Here is a 23,536-nt window from a genome sequence, read left to right as displayed (position 1 = left end):
TTACACCCATGGAAAAACTGTCCACCATCACTGGGGTCACGATGCAAAGTGCTTGCCATAACATTAGGCCCACTGATTTTGTTAGGAGATGCATTGCTTGGTGTGGTGAGGATGCTTCTCCACCGTCTTCAGACACTGAGCTTTGGTTGTCAGTAGTTCTGGAGAGAGCTGTCATGTTTGTTCTCACTTACGGACATTATCTCTCCTGCTTCAAGGCCCGCATCTGAAAGCCTTTGCACCATGATATACACTTATTGTACCTTGGCTATCAACCAGTCAGATTGAGAGATTTTAACTACTCATTTTATGATATATTTTATATATCACAACAAATATGGGTCAAGGAGGTCCTTGGGTACTTTGGGAGGTTCTGAAGGCCACTGAAATGGATCTAATGTTCTCCTAGGAGATTTTAGGGGTCCTTTAGGCAGTTGAACACCAACAGGAGATTTTGAAGTAATGTGTTAGACAGTGCTCTCCACCGCCATCAAAACACCAAATGAGGGAATATTTTTTGAAAGCATAGCATTCATCCTTCAGTTTCACAGACTTGGAGAATCCATGACAAAGTGTCCAAAAGCTGTTCTGGAGGCTGTTGGTTGAACAACAACACTTTATTGGGTTTTCTTCTCTTTTCACCAATCTTTACATTGTTTAGGGAATCTGAAAGATGCTGTAGGGTCCCTAATGGATGTTCAAGTGTCACTGAGGAGTTTCTTCGGTTGCTTTTGGAGGTTCTTGTCCTTTAGTAGGTTTTAGTTGTAATTGAGGAGGTTCCAAGGTCTTTCAAATTTTGAGTGTTTTGATGGACACTGAAGAGGTTTTAGGGTCCCTTTAAAGAGGTTCTTGTGGTTCACATATCTTTCACTGTACCTAGAGCTTAGTTTTAAATCAGTGTCCTGCTTGAATAAAATTGTCTTGTCAGAAGCACAGCCAAAATCTGTGACGACCAGGCCAGTCCCTCCAGCAGTAGCATTTGGTTTCCTTATTGCTTCCTTCCCGATTTTGAGGTGACTGGAATGAGAATGTTGTTCTCAAGTTCAGATGCTTCTCATCTTTGAACATTTTAACTCAGTCTCTAACTGACTTTCTGTTATGCTTTCTGATATGTAAAAGTCATTTAGTTGTCTTATACTCTATAACTTCACAGGTAGAGCGATGCACCAACAGTGCCATGGTTTGTTCAGTCTTTATTTTAATTTTAATCGTGGTGATTAGTTGTGAAATAGTGGTGTAGTAAGAGAGACACATTTTACCACCATCAACACTCCCTTAGTCAAATGAATTGCACCTTTTCAAACTTATCATTAATGGCATGGAATAAATTAATCAAAGACAATCTTGTTAAAAATGTGTTTTTTTTCCTTGGAGATGCTGGTTTTGTTCATAAAAATCTTGTTAGACCTAACAGTCAAGCAGGCCGTTAGTTATTCTTTGTATTGGAATTGACTGGAGCATGCACATTGCAGTTATATAAAAGACCACACAGTCCTCTACCATACCAGGCTTAGGAAGACATCATCTGCCTTGAGATTTATCATCTGCATTGCTATTAGCCACATTTAGATCTGATAATCTTTGGCAGTATGTGAAATACGGGGTCCCGGGGGATCTTGGACCCCCAAATTTACAGCTGGGAATCTCAAACCAAAATTTTAGGGGGGGTCTCACAAATTTGCCTGATTTTTTTTTTCTATTTATCTACACAACAAGGCTTTTTAAAAATTTTATTCTTTTGAAATATTTTATAATTTTTAAAATAACACCTTAAAAATTTATGGCATTTAAATGCAATTAGAGTGTAATTTACAGAGCATCCACTGTGGCGTGCTGTCACACAGCACAAGCTGTCATTCAACAGGAAATGCTACTAAATTTGTAAGCTACTACAAAATCGTTATTTGTTATTTGTGGCAGTGTTATGTGGGCTCACAATTTCAAAGAGAAAACAAACCATGCTACTGGCAAATTTTGGTGTCACTGCCAAAAAGCTAAGAAACAGTACGGAAAATGAAAATGGCAGTGAACAGGCAGCTAATGAAGATCATGCTGGTCCTCCGCTGCTAGTTTGGCTATGATACCAACATCATTCCCACAGCAGGGCCCGCCCGAGCCAGAGAGCAGCTCTGATGGGGAGGATGCCATGGCAGGTGCGGTTGACGGTGCCCATGGTAGTGACCTGCCACAGGGTTGGACACAAAAACAAACAGAAGAATGGATGCCTGGCTTGACATCAGAATGATGTCCCAACAGCACCCTCTAGTCGGTTCAGCCTAACAGTCGTTTGAGGCCTACTGGCTGTATTTTCATTGACCGACCTTACCCAAATGACCACAGTGAGGGTAAATAATCATAAAAATCATCCATCCATACATTTTTTGCTGGTTATCCTGGTCACAATGGCAGCAGGCTAAGTAAGGTCACCCAGATGTTCTTCTCCCCAGCCACATCCTCCAGCTTTTGGTGGGGGATTCTGATGTGTTCCCAGACCAGATGGAATATATATTATATATTGTGGGTCTCCTCCCGGTTGGACATCTCCAGAAAGCCTCCAGAAGGAAGCATCCTCACCAGATCCCCAATACACCTCAATTGCCTTCTGTCAATGTGAAGAAACAGCTGTTCCTCTCCAAGCTTCTCCAAGCTCTTATCTTACGCAGGTAATGATTAAAATGTAGATTGACTGGTAAATTGAGGGCTTCACCTTTAGCCTCAGCATCTTTTTCACCATGACAATCTGGTACAACGTCAGCATTACTGCTGACACTGCACTAATCCACCTGATGATCTCACAGTCCAGCTTACCCTAAGTCATGGACGATTCCGCAAAGTTTGTGACTACAACCTTCAGCACCAAGTTTGAGGCCATGGCACTTTGCTCTAAAATGGTTAAACCCACAATATGTAATTTCTGCTGCAAGGGCATCTCAATCAAAACAATAACAAAAGATGGAATTTGATGATATTGTGAAGTAGTGTGGGATCATGGGAGTTGTTGTCTTCATTGTTAAACAACCAGCTTCTCCGGGTTAGCATTACTTCAGTGTTCATCATTCAGTTTTTTACTGGGAGGTTATCCGCAGTGGTCTCCTCCACTCCAGAACAAATAGACTCGTGATTAAATCGTGGTAAAATCACTGAATAAAGCAGTTTCACATAAAAAATCAGTGTTTATTCCGACGCAGCGGGCACAGGATGTCAAGGAGGGGCTGCTAGCTGAGCTGCTGCTAACGTTTGCTCAGCTTGTTTCTCTGATAACTTAAGATCCAGATGTCCGATGACTAAAATCCTTCATCAGGTTAAAAGGTATAGTGGAAAATTTGTCGTAAAAATGTGGCTTAAAACTGAATAAAAGTAACTTTATGACAGTTTCTGGTGGACAACCACGATGCCGACGTATTATCTTGTATGCGTATACTCTTTGGTAGACGCCATTGTGGCAAACAGCCACAACACTGACATATTATCTTGTAGGCGTATACTCTTTGGTCGCCTGACAATTATGTCATACCCCCTCTACCAAAGAGAATACGTGCACAAGATGCATGCATCGGGGACAACCACAATGCTGATGTATGCATCTAGTGCATATATTCTCTTTGGTAGAGGGGGTATGATGCCATTTTCAGGCGACCAAATGATGGACTGTTATCTTGATTAAAAATTACGAACGTAAGTCTTTTAGTCTTTTAGTCATTTTTAGACATTTTATATTATATTATAGCTTTGACAGCCAATAAATTGTCAGGTAAAAGATGAAATGTCCTATTTGACTTAATTGATTTTTGAAGAATATAATAGAATGAAAATGCTACTAAGAATGATAAAAAAAAGGTGAATAGGTTCTTAGTGGTCTGAATGAACTCTAATCAGAACAATGATTCCTGAAAGATATTGTGAGAACATTCTGGACAAGTCATATCTCAGCTGTTCATCTCTGTAATCAATTAATCTCTATGGTTTAATATGTATCAGACTTCTACAGGCTTGCTTTTCAAAAGAGTTATGAAGTGCTGTACAGGCAATAACACATCAATAAATAACAGCTAATATGATAAACACAAAAATGCCAAAATTGAATCAAAAACAGAATTATTGGAAAATGGCAAAAAAAAAAAAAAATGTAGTGGGAACTTTCCAAAGCAGAGAGGCCAGCAGATTCTCAGTAATAAAACGAAGGGACTCTGTTCACTCAGTGTATTAAACAGCTGTTGAGGTCCGGCTGTTCTTGGGTTGATTTCAACCTTGGTTGTCAAATCGGAGAGATGCTGGGCTTCCGCAGAGCAGTTCTTAAGAACAATGTGCTGCTTTTTTGTTGTCTCTAGACGCAGTGAGATGGGGGGGGGGACCCAACAAGAGACAGTACTTCTCTATAAACAAGCAGAGCGAAAGAGCAAAGACTGAAGTTTAACAGCAAAACAGTTAAATAGAAAACATGTGACTATTTCAGCCTTCAAGAGGAGAGGAAAAAGAAGGGGGCCCAGATATAAACATCCAAGGAACATGAGCCCGGACTGTTACAGGTGTGTTAGCAATTATGAACACCTTTAAACTTTTACGACTCTGGGAAGAGGGCCAGCGACTGGAGAATGTTTTTACTGTCACTAATTTTCTGTACCAGAGTTTGGGTTGTCAGGGTGGTTTCACCGGTGTTCCACTGCACAATAAAGCAAGTCATTGGGGGAAGCCACCCACAACAACACACCAAACACACATTATTCCTGTCATGTAGACTCCCTCAATGTGTTTGTGAACATGATTGAGATTTTTTTAAAGCTTGAAAGTTGAAGCAATTCAAAGTGTGTGGCCTAGACAAAAAGGCCCCATGTTAATTAGTCTGAAACAAAAAGAGTTTAAAAAAATTGTGATTACAAAAGATAAAGTTTAATATGTGAACAGAAAAAAGTGGAATCAAAGCTAAGAAAGGAGAAAAGATTTAGCAAAGAATGGGAAATATAATACACGTTTGTTGTCACGCAAAGGCCAAAATTCAGGACATGTATCAGTGTTGATTACTGAAATGTACAAATACAGATGACAACATACTGGACAACAAGTTGGTTATGGGTAGAGTTGCATTTCTACGCAACTTAAGAAATCCTGTGAGAATACAAATTCTTGTGTGTTTCTTAACCAAAATAGAAATGGACATATCGAAAACAATTTGTCTTGCTCATTATAATGCAATTTGAAAAATCAAAGAAATGGAAGATATTGCTACATTTGGATGAGATGGTGGAGGGAGATACGAGAACAAGAAGAATTGTAAACTCTGTAGAGAAAGCTGGAGAGAGAACTTCATCAGATACTCATCAAGAAAAAAAATGCCTGTTGAAATTTCCTAGAGCACAAAGTGAAATCATCAATGGACTTGTTTTGTCCAACCAGCAATTTAAAACAAAAAACATTCAATTTACCATAATGTTACGACAAATTAATTTAACATGAATCGATTATCAAAATAGTTGCCGACAACTCTTCTGTTGATTGACAAATCAATTGATCAACTAATCGCTGCAGCTCTATCATAAAAACAAATGGCCAACAAATAGTAAAGTTAGTCCACACCCTAAAACAAAATGTTTACATTCAGTGTTACTCACCAAAACACACTGTGTGTATCCTTGAGATCTAACAGACGTGTTGAATGCATTTTCATCCCCATAAAACATTTGCAGATTTTATTCCTCAAATATTCTAAATCTGACATTGTTTACATTTTGTTTACTAGCTTGCAGTCATTTTTTCTTCACTGCCTTTGTTGGCTCATTACGTTTCTTTGCAATTACTGCCACCAACTGTCGATCAGCAAAATAGTATTGAACTGGTGAATGTGTATGATGTCGCCTGCATGCATGTGCATCTTTATGCATGTGCACAGTGCAAACAAATCAACACAGCCTTTGAACAGCATAGTTAAACTTTACACAAGGTGATGGCCAGGAAAAGGGTTGTTTGTTACCTTGTTCTTTTATATTATATTTTTCCGAGGATAGTAGAGGAAGTGCAGTGCATTCTCTTCAGTCTTGTAAATGTACTCTACCATTCGCTGAGGGGAGTCGGAATGCCCACTAACCAGCATTTAGTGCAATGTATAATAATAATGTATATATATTTTCTGTTTTCCATTGTCTGTGCATTATTCCATTAGAGAGAAAGAAAGACAGAATGAATTGACTTATATTTACTGAAAGAGCAGATTAAACAGCAGTTTGTGTGTAACGTCAATTACTGCTTCTGCTCCACTTTCTACTTTCTTGTCAAGTCAGTTCTATATATAGCCCAAAATCAACACTTTATCTTAGGGGACTACAGTCTGTACAATATATCTGTTGACCCCTGGTCCAGATAATGACCAGACCATAAAAATGCTTATTTTATGCTGTAGGAATTGGTAAGATGCTTTTTTTCCAGCAAAACCGGTAAAACCTATTAGCTTGTTTCAGAGTGTTGTTATAATTCTTGAGGTGGCCTGCCTCAAACCCACCACTTTTCTCTTCTATAAACACAATCATCTTTGTGGTAAATTTTTCTTGCTTAATTCTTCTGACACCTGCGGTCGATGTGATGGTGAGCTGGATTTTAGGGTGACAGGTGTAAGCGAGCGATACTTAACGGCAGACTGACGCCAGCCTAGACAAAACAACATACGTAAGTGAATTTACTCCACACACAGACGCCCATTTGACTGCAGAGGAGCTTTCGACACAGCAGACCACCTGGCTCGGCATTAAACAGCCTTGGTTTGCATGGGTCTGGCTGACAACTGACATGATGTATTAACCCACCGCTGAGAGCTGTGTGTTTTGGTCATGACATAGCCACCCGCCAGCTCTGGGCTGTAGCCAGCAGCTGCAGACCTGACAGTGAGGTTTTTCATTTTAGCTCAGTGACTCGTTATGTAATAAGTGTTGCATGTTTTTCAAATTAAATGGATGACACAAAACTACTAGATTCAATTCCCTTATTAGGCTCCATGTGAAACTGATCATCTGAAAATGATCACCTGAATGCACCTCCATGGAGCTCTTTAGCATCTTACTGCTTTTAATTTTTGTTTTGTGTGACATTAACTGTATAGTTCAATCTTGGCGCTCTCATCACCCTTTTTTCCAGCAGCAGCAGGCAGCTGTTTTTAACAAACAAGCTCTGACAAACTCACTGTACACTACCAGCCCAGCACCAAATGGCAGACAGACACAGTTAGAGACTAGCTGGTGGAGAAAATGGAACAATTAGCAGATGAAAAGCCAGATGTTTTTCTCAGGAATTGGTGGAGACCAAACTGGAGCTAAAAGCAGAGAAAATGTTCAACTTCAATCCTGTCTCTTCAAAATTATGTTTATTTACTACTGACTTGCAACAGCAAATACATTTTGAAAGAAACAGGGGTACCATGGCAGCCCAAGAGTTTATAGTGCTAACCATGTAATCCCCACATCCCCAGTTTGAGTCCTGCTGGGGACATTTTTGCATGTCATTCTCCACCTCTCTGGCCCCTCATTTCCTGTCATATATCCGATAATATCTCTCTAATAATGGCATAAAATACATTTTAAAAAACCCTAAAAGATATGAGGAATTTATAAATAATAATACAAATAATACAAATCAATATTTGCAATAAAGTTGCAGAATGTTCACTGATGACATATTTTATTTCCTACCTAATGTCTCCTTCAGTTTTCCTACAATATCAGAGACCACAATGTTACCTACAGAATCAGATTCTATTTGTGCCTATGTAGAAATGAATGGGATATTGTCGTTATGATTTTAGCCTATAATTATATCAGAGAGAGAGAGTGCGGGAGCGGGGTGCGCAGCTCCAAAAACAGAAAATCAATTTGTGGCTGGCAAAGTTTTATTGTGGCTGGCTGCCATAAATAAATGAATGTATGGGAAACACTGGATCATCTATTTTGGTTAAATATTAAAAAAGATTATCATAATTGATGTCATACTGCAGCATTTGCACTATAATGCATTTTAAGAATAGAATATGAAACACTACTTTTGTTAAATACACATAAAAAGTCTGAAAGCAATGATAGCAATGATAAATTCTCAGTATGTTGCAGTTATTTTGTATCAGTCTGGTGTCATTTGCATGTAATTTAATTAAGGTAAATGTGAGTTTAAGCCTAAGACCTAATTACCACACTACCACAAAAATAGGGACATTAAACTTTGAGCCAGTTCCAAATGTCAACTGACAATTAGCATTGGTCTATCAGAATAGGTCTTGGCTGGATGTCCAGATATAGAACCTGTCCTGGACGTATATATGACCTCCAAAAGTGAGCCTGGACCGACTGACATGAAATGGGCATAATCTGTATGTTCATGCAATGTTACAGCCCAAATACATCAGGCACAGACGTGACGTGTGATGTAGATGGGGTGCAGCAGGGTTTTTTACCTGCTATACAGACTCCGTCTTTGTAGCGTGTGGTTGTGTGCCAGCCATTGAGTTGTGTAAAATGATAATGCAGTTGGTTATGCAGGGTTTGGAAGCGTAGGCTATATTAACTGGTACTGAATTTATTAACTAGATTGTTTTAACTGCAGAATCATGGATGCACATTATTTGATTGATTTATTTCTATGTGCAATGTAAAAAAAACTCACAAGGTTGCACTGCTGCATCGTCTTTCCTCTGGTACAATGAGGTATTTATTTTAAACAGATTGTACTCGTTTTTTACACAGTTCAATGTAGTTTTTACTTGTTGGAGGGCCATGTAGCTGCGCGTAGAGGGGAAAAAAAAAGTCTCCGTGGTCAGTGTAGCAGCTTCAGTTGATTATAATGGATGCTCTGCTGTGGCCATACTGCGGCAGATGTGTCGCACCTGGTGTATTTTGGCTGTTAAATGTTTGCTGGGACAGTGTTGAAAATTGTTCCAAATTTAGTAGTTTTCATAGAGGGACATTACTTAAAAAATCATTCCCTGAATTGCTCCACAAGTAAATTTGCATAAGTTGTTCCAACAGCGTTGCCTGTTTTACAAAGTTAATTTAGAAAAGTTCTTGGATCTGTATTACTGTATGTCTATTTTTTCCCGTACTCTTTTGGAAGTGAACTCCTGTACACAAAAGGTATCTGTCTTCCTATTTATTGAGTCGTTTTCCTTATGCTGAGCCTTAGTTCAAATACTGGCATTCAGCTTTGGAATTCAGCCCCAGAGGATCTGAGGAAGATCTGATTGTTAAAACAGAACAACTGCAGTCTCCACAAGGAGAGCAGCACTTTTGGGTGGGTTAGTTTTTAATTTCTACTTTTTTTCCTCTTTTTTTTGGGTTAAGGGTTAAAGTGAAAGGCAATGTTTTTCCACACATTTGAGCGTTCTATTCCACATTGTATCTTTATTATGCTGATTTTTTTTTGTCAGGGAATTTTTCTCTTAAGGGAAAATGGATATATTCAAGTTAGTATATCTGACATTATCATCCCTCATTAAAGTGATTAGCATGTCATTTCCTGTAAGTCACCGGCTCTGGTATAGTAGGTGTAACTAAAGGCCCATTCCCATCTAAAATTATAAACATTGCCATACTATAATCATTTTAAAAGCAGGGGAATGCTAAGTATAAATGCAGTTTTTGTGTTCCAATTGAATTAAACCTGTAAGACAAAAAGGAGCACATGATTTTTATAGCTCTTTACACTGACTTGTGTACTGTATCACTGTGAAGCTGTATTGAAGAGTATTGTATAGAGCTGCTGCTGGAAACTGCAGTATGCCTACTGTCTATGTAGGCAGAGCCAGATGCAAAGCAGATGTTGGAGATGCATAGGGAGGAAGGCAAGGATTTAAAATTTGCTGTTGCACATACAGGTCTGTCATGCTATACAAGTTGTTCTCTGTATAACAACTGATAAATTGCTGTTAGGCTGAAACTAGTGTAGGTGCAGGAATTGATGTCAGGCCTGGATTGGAGCATGCTTTCAATTACCTCCCAATAAGTTTGATATGACAGTGATCCCATGCCAGAATGTTGTCCTTGTTTGAAGTCCACATGCTGAGTTGAATGTGTACTCTTTCCTATTTTGTTTTTATAGTTTTTATTACATACTTAGTCCAAGATATTCACTTGCCTTCAGGGATATTAGACTTTTTTTTTTTTTACCCTGTACAGGCCAAGTAGAGGCCTTGCAGTCTCAGGGTAGAGATGGAGCTCTTTTCCTCTGGTTTGTTCTTGGTTTATTTGCCTCAGACTTCATCAAGAGCCATTGAATTCAGCTGTGGTGAATTATACGGGATCTTTGGTTCATGTCATGTTGTGGACATCTCAGGGTCTGCTGTCTGTGTGTAGCTGCTGACTGTTTACTGTAAAGAGCCTTTCATGGTTCTCTAAGCCTGGAAGCTCTTATCCCAGCATGATGTTTACTATCAGCTCTCTACTCCAACAAAACACCTCAGCCCTCAGGGAAGAGTAGGTTCAAGTAGGTTCCACCAGGGCTGGGATGGATAGCCAGGCTTGTATTATTGATGTTGTTAAAAGCAGGTACAGAAAGAAGCACTTGATAGACCTGAATAACCTTGCAACTAGAGCCAGATATTGAATTTCAAAGACTCCGTGTTCCTTTGTGGTGAGAAGGAGTCCCAATGTACTTGCACAGTCAGACAGAGCAAAACAGAGCAAACTCTGATTAGTCATCGCCATCCTTTGAACTTTGTGGATGGTAGGATAAATGCACGCAAAAGCCATTTATCCAACTCTCAAAATCTCAGAAAGTGTTTATGCAGATTCCTGGGGGTGTTTATGTAGAGTTTAGATGGGTAAATATGCTCTCACACTTTTGTAATTTTTTTAGACACTTTATAGATTTTCAGTTTACAGAACAAAACCAAACATTGGCAATATAGAGGCCTCAGTGGAATAAAGAAAAATCATTGGATCCAACTGGCTCATGTGTATGTAAGTGTGTAAGAGAAAAATATATCAAGTGAAGGGTATGCTTTTGAGAAATTCTATAAAGGGGTCCCAGGTTTTAATATTCCAATTCCGATTATATCTCAACTTCTCTAATGGAATCATAGAAAGTACTTCCTTGGCCCAGTGTTTAAATGAGGGAGGTTTCACTGACTTCCATTGCAGAAGAATTTGCCTCGGGGCCAGCAGGGCTGGCAAATGCTATAGTGAGTAACAGTAAATTGCTCTTTTGATGGAGACACCCCAAAGACAGCAATTATGGGGCTACTACTCCACCACAAATATCGGAGATTTCTTCAAAAAACCTCACCCAGAAGTTACCTAGTGAACTGCACAACCAGACTTAGCATAGCTGGACTGTGGCGACATCTTGGTCACTCAGGGTTGGTGCAAGGGTATATTTTGACCAATTTCTCATTTGAATAGTGCAATTTATGTATGACTTTGAATTGGATGAGACCATGTCTTATGCAGAAAGAGGTGGTATGTATACATTTTAATCTATGTTGCTACATCTCATCAGAGATCCAAGTCCTTCCATGCCAGTTTAGCAATATCCCACAAGGGGGGAATGATGTCTTGTCTTGTTTTATAGATTTTAGACACCCTCTCTTCTTCTTCTTCTACCCTTCTGGTAGTAAGGTTGTCAAAGTTAGCTGTACATAGTTGTGTGCTATTTGCAGTGGAGCACTTCATATACGGTATTATTGAATATTTGATACCTCCCCCAAGACTGTGGAAAACACTGTACACATACTGTACGTATAGTAGCAATAAGTACATTTAGAAAATTATAACAGTACCAATAATGGTAATACTAATATCAATAATGATGAAAACAAACAAAATAAGGACACATACTCTCATATTTGTTGCCTTCTTAGGACTTCCTAAAAATGTCTACCTTGCTAGGACCATGCTTTCTAGACATCTTAGAAACATGAATTGCACCCCTGAACTTGAAAAAAAAAGTTTTGATATCACTTCAGATTTAAGATATTAATTGAGAAAAGGAAAATTATTATTATTATTATTATTACTATTGTTATTATTATTATTATTATCATTAGTTGTTGTTGTTGTTATTATTATCATTATTTTTAAATTACCACATATTTTTATCCTACTTTTTAGGACCATCTCAAAAAAAAAAAGCTGTCCCTACTTTTTTCTAAGTAACCTTGCTGCATTGGCTTTTATGAGTTGAATCAACCACATAGAGTAAATCTGAAATATCCCGTTTACATGACACCTGTGATAACACTCAAAAGCTTTAATTTACTTGTAAAAATAAGTGAGACAATGTATGATCTTACTTTTCTGAGTAAATGGTCCTAACAAGCAAATAAGTACTAATTATAGAGATTCCTGTCTTTATCCCATCCTCCAGATGTGTTTATTTGTCTTAAAAGAAGTGAAAGAAACAGGTTAAAGTGGTTAAAATGAAATATGTTTTTTCATGTAGCACAAAGAGTGTTGTTAATTCATGTTGAAAATTTTAGACAATAATCACATAACATCTTGATCTTGCACCAAAGACTAAAGATGTTACATTTCTAACAATCACGTTTCTCCCATTTGGGAGACAAAGTGTGTCTAAGTGTGAGCAAATATTGAGGTGAACTACATTAAGAATGGGTAGATATGGAAATGCTACCAATCGTAAGAAGACAAAATTAGACTAAAGATACTCCTGCCAAAGCATTAGCCTTTAATGTTGCTTTTCCAGTTTTAAATACATACAATAACTTTTGTTTTTGATTCTTTTACTAATTGATGAGTTGATTTGATTGATGAATTAATAAAATAGTTTATCCAATATTAGTGTCCCTCTGCAGATGACTGCTGTCATGCAGGATAGGTCTGGGCGATGTGGAATAAATAATATCATGATTATTCCAAGGAGTTTATATCAATATTGAGCCCTAATATATAACAAGCCCCTAGCCTTAATGCAGGACCTCTTGAAATCTTGTGCATATTGAAGACCAAAGTACATTTGTAATTAGTATTGTGATATCAGAGATATACTTATCATTTTCCAGTAATGACTGAAAGTGCATTTATCATAAAAAGCCCATTGAGACAAATGACTAGCTGACAAAAAAAATCTTAGTTGACTGAGACCCTAACAACTGATTAGTCAACTAATAGACTAAAAGGGGACAGCCCTATTACAAACTCTGTATTGTACAAAAATAATTTTAAATCAAATATATATAAATTTATGTATTTTTCCCTAAATTCTATGAAAAGTGGAAACCTTGCATTGCAAAATGGAAACATGCCAACATTCGGAAAATGCAAATAACTTTCAAAACAACAAAATCTTAAAGGTTCCATATTATGGGAAAGGGGTTATGCCTTGTCAGAGTGGATTTAACAGTTTGAATGTTATTTATGTGCTAAGAAAGCATCACATTTCCATTAGGCCAAGAGTGGTGTCTGAAAAACTGTGATTAACCTTTGGAGACGCACAATCACAGTGGTACCATTAAAAGTTTGAGAACTGGACATTTGAATGATGATGTCATGATGGCTGTGGCGAAGGCTAGAGAGTGGTAGAATTCTAACATACAATTCTAAGAAAACATTCCAAAAAAACTTGCAACAGAAAGGGTTAAACAAGTTGTCCAGAAGTAGTCCCCCTTATGATGTCATACAAGGAAAGAAGCAATAATCTTTAACCTAAAATATGCACAGTTTAATATAGATCCAACTTATCTACTGCCAGTGTGTTAAAAAAAAAAAATCAAAGAAAAGAAATTATGTTTTTTAGCATGTGGCATTCAAGCAGGGCAGGAAATAATAAATCCTGCCTGAGCTCACTACACCTACCAAAAATAGTTTGTTCAATTTGAGGGTGAGATTAAAAATAAATTAAATTAGAAGGAGATCCAAAGCGGATAGATTAAAATATTTTTGAGGGAAAATTTGTTTTTAGAAGTTCAATAGACTCGTGGGAATCATAAAAAAATGGTGAAATTGTAAAAATATGGGACCTTCAAGTTTCTTAACCCTTTGAGGTGTATGATCAAACCAGTGTGATTAAACCGTCCTAACACCAGACGAGTGTCAAGCTATCACGTCACATTGTGTAACATCTGATGCTTTTTGTCCACACTGAATCTGTTAAATACGCACTTCTGTTACGTCATATAAACAAACCACGTACCTATCAACTTTGCACTCAAGATGAGACTCCAGACGTAACCACTCCAGTAAAACATGGGTGATTACTTGATATCTTCCTACATTTGTACTTTTTAAACAGAAAACATGTTTTATATTGTGATATTTAGATGTTTCTTTACAGAAACTTAACCAGAAACTTCCAGCTCCCTTCCTAGCTCCCCCCAGCCAGCTGCTATCTTGTTAAGGTTTTTGTACTGAAAGGTATCATAGAGATAACTCCTCATTTCAACTAAATGAATCAGCACACATTTTCAACATGAGCAACAGGAAGTTAATAAAAACAGGGCAACCTACAAAAGCTCAACCCCCAACTGCTCCAGTGGAGCTGCTCAGTGGCCAACAGTAGAAGACTGTGGTGGCAGCTTCCAGGTGTGAATGTGTGTGAGTGTGAAGCAGGACATTGCTGAAAAAGAGTATCAGTGTTCAGCGAACCTACCCTGGGTAATTAAAGGTAAAAAATAAATAAATAAAGTAGTAGTAGTAAAAGTGGAAGTAATAGTAGTAGCAGTAGTAGTAGTAGTAGTAGTTGTACTAGCAGTAGTGGTAACCAGTAGTACTAGTTGAAAAGGAAATGGTATGGATTTGATGTAACAGCTTTGGTGGTACCAACTCCTGGTTTAGAAAGTCCTCTAACTTGACACAGGGAGCCAGCAAAAATTGTCAAGTGTTAATTTTACTGGGAACCCTAGCACAGAGCCCCTGATTGCCTGAAATGTCATCATGTATAGGAATATTATATATAATACATTAATATAATACCATAATTTATTCCTTATTCTTGTGGTCTTAAATTGAAATTTTATCAGCCATATGAATATTATATACAATGAATATTATATACAATACACAAATATGGTAATTTATTGTATAATTGTGTTTTTAAATGTAAGGCAGTTACAAAACAGATTTTTCATTTGGAGGTTTGAGTCACTCTTGTAATTACGCAACTTGATCAGTGGGGGCGCACTTTGAAATTACACACACACCTGCAATTACATAAGTTGGCCAGACCAGACCCATACATAAATAGCTGACACTTGTATGCTCTGAATATTCTACAGTTAAGTTCTTTGCCTCTCTGTACCTTATGATATCTCAGTCCATGGAAGTTCCTCTCATTATAGGTGGTGATTTTACTTCTGTTTGTGGGCCTGCAGTGGATTGATCTAGTCCCCCCCCTCCCCTCAGACAGACAGATATCCGTAGCCATGAGGGAGTTCCAATCTCAGCTTGCTGTAACAGATGTGTGGCGCTTAGTCAACCCAGATGCTTGAGAGTATTCTTTTTATTCTGGGGCGCATAACTCTTACTGTAGGATAGATTACATTATGATGTCTTCAAACTTGGTACAAAATGTTCTTGAGATCAAGATGAATAGCATTACTGTAAGTGACCACATTGCAGTTTTTGTCACATTTTTCCCTTTGGCCAACCCCTGCAAATCTAGACAGTGGCGACTCAATACATCGCTTCTTAAAAATGAAAAATTTATCACCCACGTAAGAAATCAAATCTTGGAATTTTTTTGCATTAAATTTAAATTCTGTATTATATGTGGCCACAGTCTTGGAGGCCTTCAAGGCTACCTGCAGGGGCTGGTTTATCAGCTTCTCCTCAGCGGAGAAAAGAAAGCGTGGTGAGCGTGCATGCACAATCCACTCTAGTCGTGACATGATATTTTGGTCACCTTAAGCAAGCCAGCATCCTCTATACCCACAGTTCTTAATTTAGTTAATTTATTTGGCGGTTTTTCTGGATACAAGATCAAATGGAACAAGAGTGAGGCAATTCCACTGAACTCTCACACATTTAAATCTGATCTAATGGGCACTCCATTTATTTGGAAAACAAATGGAATGAAGTATTTGGGAATCAACATCATATTTCCTGTTAATAAAATCTTCAGCCTTAATGGCCCTTGCATCCTCCAGTCCATCAAGGATGACATTAACAGATGGATAGCCTTACCATTGTTTCTATGAGGTAGAGCAGGAATATTGAAAATGAATGTTTTTACCAAGACTTACTTATATCATTGCATCTATTCCTCTTAAATTTCCTCAAAACTGGTTTAGAGACATCAAATCCCTTTTTATTTGATTCCTTTGGAATAACTAAAAGCCCAGAATCGCTTACAAGAAATTAATTATACCCAGATCCGGGGGGGGGGGGGGGGGGGGTGTCTAGGAGTCCCAGATGTATTTCAGTATTATCTTTCATACAATGCAAAGTATCCATTGACTTGGGCCTATAAACCAACTCACTGGTAGGCAGCTGGGAATGGCTGGAGAAGACCACTATATCTGGCAATAAGAACATATCCTTGGCATTGTGGTACTGTCCAAGACCACCACCTCTTTTGGAGAACACTATTATTAAGTTTTCATGCTCTATTGTGAAGCAGCTGCACAGGAGATTTAATATTGAGGGGCTTTCTCTTCCATCCTGTCCCATCTGGTGTAACCCCATCCTTTCAGCTGGAGGATGCACTTTAAGTAATAAAACTTGGCAAAGGCATGGCATTGCAACAACTGGACAGATCTTTAGCGATAAAATCTTGCCATTTCAACAATTTAAAAATCAGTTTGGCCTTTTGGATCCTTCCTTTCTAACATATGTGCAACTATTGTCTATTATAAATAGGAAATGTAAAGTGGGAGCTTTGTCTGCCTCATGCTTGGAGTGGGATCAGCTTTTTAAGAAGGCAACCTATTTATAGCTTAATGTCTAAGACTGCCCCTAATGCATATTCTTCTGTCCAACTGGCTTGGGAGCATGATCTTAATATAAGATTCTGAGTAGAGCATATATTACCCATTAGATTATCCAAGATGGATGACAAACACCAAGATTTAAGCTGGCACAACTGTGGCAATCAAAGTTCATTACTCCATCTGCTTTGGGACTGTCCAGCTGTTAAAACACTCTGGTTAGAAGTAATATCCCTCAGAGTTTTTTAACATTAACTTCCCTGTATGTCCCATAGCATGCGTGCTGGGCCAAAAAACAGACACTAGTGTTGGAGTTACTGGACTTTGGGTCACCTATCTACTAAACTTCTAATTCTTTGAACTGAAAGGAGCATAAACCTGCCTGCTTCTCTAGGGATTCATGGCTAGAGGAATACTTGGACTTGCTGAACATGGAACAGGTAGCCTGTCCACTGTCCGCAAGTTCCTTGTTTGATCATGTAGTAAATAGTATCTGGTTAGATTCACCCAAGCACTTTAAGACTTATTATGTAACACAACCCTTCTTTCCCCTCTCATCTCATTTGTTTTCTTTTCTTGCATTGTGTAGCCTGTAGCAACAACTTCGCTTGTTCTCTGACCACTTTTTATATCTCAGGTACTTGCTTACACTTGAGAAGGCTTGTATAAAGAATGTTTAAGAAAGACAAGAGGGATTTCTGTTGCAGATTCTGGGTGTCACCATTGCATCCCCCATCCCCCTACGTATGTTATCTTTTTTTCTGTTTAGTTGTTTTGTTGTTATGCAGTGTTGTGTTTTGAATTTCCTTGTCAAATGAGTATTTTGTATAAATGTGAAAATGGACAATAAAACTCTTTATAGCAAAAAAACGTAAGACCCATACACGCATATCAGTAAAAATACCTCCTTGTTAGGTCCATACCAGCTTTTCTAGATTTCATCACCAGGCATGTTAAAATGCCATTCTCTATCTGTTGCAGTGGTCCTCTTTATTAGGACCATAATTTTGGTCCTAACTTGTCCAGCGGTCCTAATAAGGAAGGTGCTTTTACTGGTCAATGTCCCAATAAGGATAGAAAAACAAGAAAGAACACACACACAAATAAAATAAGTAGAGTAATAAAAAGTAATAGTAATAATAATGATAGGAAGAACAATGGAAACAATTATAGCAACAGAACTGGCAATAGGAAAAACTCTGGAAACATTTCTAATGGTAGAACTGTAAATGCCATTTCGGGATAGAACTATGAATTGTCTGAGAACAGTACTCACTCTGACAGTCTATGAAACAGCGCTTTGAAGGCACTGATTCAGTCAAAGGGCTCCATATTAGGAGCGTAGCAGTTACTTATTGGTAGAAGCCCTATGTGTAGAAATTTTTTTTGTGATGTGAGTCTGTGCCTCCTCTGCTCCTGGTTGTTATGAGTGATTTGGAGGCAGGCGGGTAGAGGATACCATATCTGACCCCCTCCAGCCCCCGAAGCTGTTGTCTCATCCTGTTGTATCCCGCTGGGCTCTGGCCACTCGTACAGTGAAGTCTGGGTACACAGAAATGGTCATCTCATCTACTTTGATCTGTTGCTGATATGTAATTACTACTGTAAGGCTCATTTATGAAAAAAGTTAGTTAATTTGATTGATCAACAGCCTGAGAAGCATCTAAGACACATATGGACATGGTGGAATTGCAACTATGGTAACTGGCATGGATTTGTATTACAGCAAAGATATGCACAAGAACTGAAACAACAGATTTTTACCTTTTTATGTAGCGATTTTGGCAAATAAAACAATTCTTTTGTTCTTTTGACCAAACCTTTTATTTTTCACTGTCTTGGCACTGCGTTATGTCGACAGTGTCAGTGTCTTGACAATAGTCTCTGTCTGTTGGTACTGGACAAGAGACCGGCTCTGATTAAACTGTCAACTGAGACATGACGGTTTGGACTAAACCAGTATGAGACATATGGAGAGTATTACTGGCTGACTGGGTTCCAGTGTGTGGTGGTGTTGGATAGTTGTTCTCTGTTCTCTGATGACTACTGGATTTGTTATCCCAGCATTCCTGGCATTTTCCCTCTCCCACACAGGGACAGTTTAGCTTTGGCTCGACAGTGATTCATGCTGGCTTTGAATCAGTTTAAATTGTAAATATCAGTAGTTCCCAATCAGGCCATAGGTAATGCTAGTGACCCCCTTGTGTTTTAAGTTTTCAGACAGTGATTAATTTGTCTTTAGGTCATCAGGTGAACCTTTACTTTCTTTATCAGTCAGAAGATACAAAATGTGGCTTACTCACAGTTAGGAGGAACTTTGTGGGGTTTGGATCCTGCTGAGGGAGATAAAAACCGAGAGAGCACTGAGTCAACATCTGTTTCCAGGTACCATATATCATTGCTGGACCTTGAAATGTATCTGAGTTAATGGAATAATATGTCGTTAAAGGGTTTATTGTTGATAAGATCTCAGTAAAGATGAATGATTTTACATTTTTCTCTTGCATCTAAACTAAACATGATGCATTGATGACAAGGTATTTACTCACCCATGTGAAATAATTAGATGTGACATCAAACAGCAGGCTTTACACTCTTTAATAAAACAATTTGAAAGAATATCAATGACTCATTAATTAGTATAAAATTTCTATACAACCATAATTTCCACCCCACAGTGGAAAATGAATTTTACCTCAGTATAAAAATTACTAAAAGGTTGTGGTAACTTATACAGAGTACAGTATCTGCCCTAATACGGATTGTTCACATCATATTGGTGCAGCTGTGGTGTATGATTGGTTTATTTTTGTTATATTTTGGTATTAGGTACCTTGACGACTGTCATTACATTCTCTGTGGAAAAGAGCGGGTCTGCCAGTGTTGTGCTTTTTAATTTATGCTTGGCGCTGCACTTGTTACCACAGATGGAGAGTTCAGCAAACAAAGTATACCTCGGAATCTTGTCCATTTTGTCATGATTGAGGGGAAGCCACAGAATTTGGCTAAACTGATCTTTTGACTCCAGAAGCAACGTTTTTTGATCACAATATCTGTATTGTTGGAAAAATTACCTTCATTAAAATAATACGCCAACTAAAATCAATGTGATTTTATGTATACAGCACACAAAATAATCAAATATGGACTTCCCCTTAAATTCTTCTAATGAGTCAGTACACCTGGTGCCTGCCATTACTTTTTGTTATTCTTAAGTAATATATGCAAAGCATCCTCTATGTGGACCCGATCCAGTTTCACTGACAACATTGACCATACATTTGCGTTGTTGTGACTGCAATAGTAATTTCCACACCAATTCTACCTCTTTCCATTTCTTTTTCAGATAATTGTGTATATGGCAGCATTTGACAGTAATTCACAGGGCAATCACAGTGTGATGGGACTAATTGTAGGTCTGTGATCCACATGAGTGTGTGGACCAAAGCATAATGGGACATATGGAGAGCGTCTTTGATGGGGTTCCAGCAGTGTTCGAAATTAAGGATGTCTCATTATCCCAGGGAAAATAAAAATATCAACTGGGATACAAAGATATGGGGCCCTGTCTTACGCCTGGTGCAGAGCGGCACTAAGGACGGCGCAAGTCTCTTTGCTATTTTAAGACCAACGCAGTTGTCATATTCCCGTCCAGTGCCCACGTTGTTAAAATAGCAATGGCACTTGCGCCCATCAGTGCGCCCATGGGCGTGTTGGTCTAAAAGTAAGGTGTGGTCAGGCGCATTGTCGGCGCATTGCTATCTTGAGGCAGCAGAGAGCGATTGCGCTATTGACCAACAAAAACCTGGTCTAAAGTCAATGGTGCAATGTTTCACTGTTATTTATAACGGCGCATTTTCAGGACAGTAATATGCACTTACACAGGCGGGTGCACAACATACACTCTGCTAGTTACACACACAGGATGCGTAGCAGCGCACAAACATGCAAAAGGTAACAAATAAAAGGATTACAATGTGGAAGATTATTTTGTATATTAATATATTTTAAAAATACATGTCATAACGCTTAGTCATAATATTTATCAGAATTAACTATGACAATGAATTAACTATGATAATGATGGATTAAATCGTTTAATTATTTGACCAAATCGTGACAAAACATGTAGGTATTTAAACAGGCAGACAACAACGGATCAGACACAGATCGACTTTCCTGCTGCATTAATACATGATGACATGAGGAACACATGAGGAAATAAATGAGGTGAAAACAATGATTAAACGAAGGAAATAAATCTGCACAGCTTCTAGCTGCTACCAGCAGCCACATCAGAACCTAGGAGAGCTGATCAAGTCCTGATAACTGTGTTGATGGTTCTTAACATTATTAAAATTAATGATTTAATTTTTGAACAATATTTAACAAATATTCTTTAACATTTTTGAGAGTACAGTGATCAGGTTTCCATACTTTAAGCAATTAAAACCCTGCTGATTTGACCTGTCACTCCATGACTGAACAAAACGATTTTAAAGAAACCAAAGCTGTAATTAAAAAAATAAACCTTTTCAAAAACCATATGCAGATAAATTTGCAACAAATTAATGAACAGGACCTTAAACTGGTGGTCTGGGGCTGACCACGGGAGGGTCCAGGAGCAGCAGTGTGCTCGTTATGGATCGTGCGCTTTCCCTTTGCACATGAGCAGATCCGTTGCCTCTGCAGAGAAGCGCTCCTTCTTACTACTTGGCAAATACGCTGTCATAACAGCAATCCGCCAAGGTGCAAACACACCTGGCTCTTAAAGGGAATGAGAGATGACACTGTGATTGGTTTATTGCATGTTACATTGAAAACACACCCATGATTAATTAGAAGACTATGGACAACCCCTTTGAAACATTCGCCTGGTGCATCAACCATTTTTCCGCCGTTAAAATAGCAAAAGTGGATTTGGACACACCCTCAATGCAATTGCGCCATGCGCTTCAGACCGTGTGCTTTAGATCGTTAAAATAGGGCCCATGGTGTCTGGGACAATTCTGGGACAGATTTCCAAATAGGTTTTATTTGTATAAACTGACCATGTATCGGGTATCTAAATGGTTACTTTCTCACCTGAAAAAATACTAAAACTTAATAAAGTGACATATTAACAGTCCTACAGTGAATGCAAATGACGGCTAGCTCTTTCAATCGTACATGGTCAGTCACTCACATAGGTGTATTGTTCTGACATACACCTACCTGGGAACCTGTATAGCTAAACATATGACTCAACACTGAATTTTCGCTCGCCCCATAAAACATCTGTGTAACATGTAAGTTAACATCATACAATGTAGAAATGTAATGTTAGGTACTCATTAATGCTGCATCTGTATATGTTTACATTCGTAGTAACTTTTTGAAACTTGTGCAGTGTTAGGTTTTGTTGCATCTTTGTGCTATTTTTAGCTCAGAGAAGGTGTAATCATCAAGCTAGCAGCACTAGACCCGAGGGCAGCCGAGTCTGTATTTTCCCTACATGATGCACCCTTGGTAAGTGGAGCGAGGTATGTAATATTTGGATCTGTGTATAAATGGTCACGAAAATTGAACACTGTAATGTGTTCTCTTACATGTCATCTAATGTGTATGAAAGTGTCTAAATAATACTTGCACTCTTAAAATGTATGTAATTGTGTACAACCTATTGTACTTGTCTTAAGGAAAGGTTTGATGAGCAGCAAATTTAGAATGGAAAAAAAAGAACTTCAGTTTGGTTCAATAGTTCAATGGTTATTAAATCTGGGACAGTTGAAAGTAGAATTTGGGACAGTTATGGGACACTGAGGAAAAAAGTTGATTTCAAGCTCTGGGTTCCAGTTTTGGGTGGTATTGGATAGTTGTTTTCTTCTAATGACTACTGAATTTGTTATCCAGAAATTCCTTCTGTTAGACTTTGCCTAGAAAAACAATGAGAGACTTTTGTATTGGAAAAAACTGGGTTATACTGGCTCTGAGTGCTGGCAGTTACAGGGCCAGTCACTATTGGGTAATGTCATCACATTGTAATAAATTCTTGGATTATTAAATCTTATGTTTTCTCATCCAACATAAACAATTTCTTCAATGACCATTTACATTGGATTATTGAGCTTGTTTCACGGTAACTGGTCTTGACTTTTCTACGATATTCAATCTATTTTTATGCTAGAGCTGACAAGAAACAAGTCTGGAAGTGGATTGTGTGGTTGTTAAACTCATAACTCAATAATCTGGTAATTATATCCTATGTCACATTGTTGAATTTCTTAAGTTCCATTGCGTATAGAGCTGCAAAAATCGGTCGAATAATTAATTAGTTAATAGTTAATCAGCAACTTTTTTCAGCATCAATTCTTTTCTTTTTTTCCCCAGGCAAAACAAATACCAACATTTGATGGTTTCAGGTTCTCAAATGTGAGAATTTGCATCTTTTCTTGGTTTAACATTATAGCAAATTGTATATTTTAGGTTTTGGGTTTGTCAGACAAAAAAAGACATTTGATGACATAACCCTGTGTTAAAATACTGTGATGTACATTTCACCTTACATTGCGAGGCAGCTGGATTTGCGATATTATAACATCACAAGATCACGTGAGAATCTATCTTGTCAGGATTCAGGTTATGTGCTTGTGTCCGAATCACCGGCGGTTTGGACCAATCAGAGTTATATGAAGATTCTCATGTGACTTTGCG

At 38.1% G+C, this 23,536-nt stretch overlaps 1 protein-coding gene and 1 long non-coding RNA gene across 3 annotated transcripts in view; one reads left to right on the top strand and one right to left on the bottom strand.

The window, feature by feature from the left end:
• Positions 1–23,536, bottom strand: part of LOC122981255 — a 571,779-nt gene that overhangs the window by 266,648 nt on the left and 281,595 nt on the right. The window lies entirely within an intron of this gene.
• LOC122981249 (centromere protein P) overlaps positions 1–23,536 on the top strand; it is a 115,740-nt gene that overhangs the window by 27,234 nt on the left and 64,970 nt on the right. The gene's annotated exons all lie outside the window — the stretch shown is intronic.

The sequence above is a fragment of the Thunnus albacares genome, chromosome 4 (assembly GCF_914725855.1).
Source record: "Thunnus albacares chromosome 4, fThuAlb1.1, whole genome shotgun sequence".
In the NCBI taxonomy this organism is placed as follows: domain Eukaryota; kingdom Metazoa; phylum Chordata; class Actinopteri; order Scombriformes; family Scombridae; genus Thunnus; species Thunnus albacares.
Note: the sequence above shows the minus strand (reverse complement) of the source record. Positions and strands in the feature narration are given on the sequence as shown.